Consider the following 315-nt stretch of genomic DNA (forward strand, 5'->3'; position numbering starts at 1 on the left):
TGTTGTGCTGAGTTTTCGTTCAGGTGGGGCATTTTGGGGGCTTGGACACCGGATCACACTGTCAGCAGCTCTGTCCCAGCTCACTGACTTCACTGGTTGCCAGGAGAACGGCGGACAAAAGCCAGAGCATCCCGTGACCGTAACTGGTGACGTTAGTGTGCTAGACGGGAAGCCTCGCAGAGCTTTTAGCAACCTGGGACGCCCCCTAATGAGATACCGCCTGAGACAGCTGCCTCAGGCTGCCTCATTAAACGGACGGCCCTGAGCCTTACAATAAGTATATTTGAAGCTCGTAGGGGCCAATTTGACAATTAT

Source organism: Nanorana parkeri, unplaced genomic scaffold (genome assembly GCF_000935625.1).
Source record: "Nanorana parkeri isolate BGI_ZX_2015 unplaced genomic scaffold, ASM93562v1 scaffold2202, whole genome shotgun sequence".
In the NCBI taxonomy this organism is placed as follows: Eukaryota; Metazoa; Chordata; class Amphibia; order Anura; family Dicroglossidae; genus Nanorana; species Nanorana parkeri.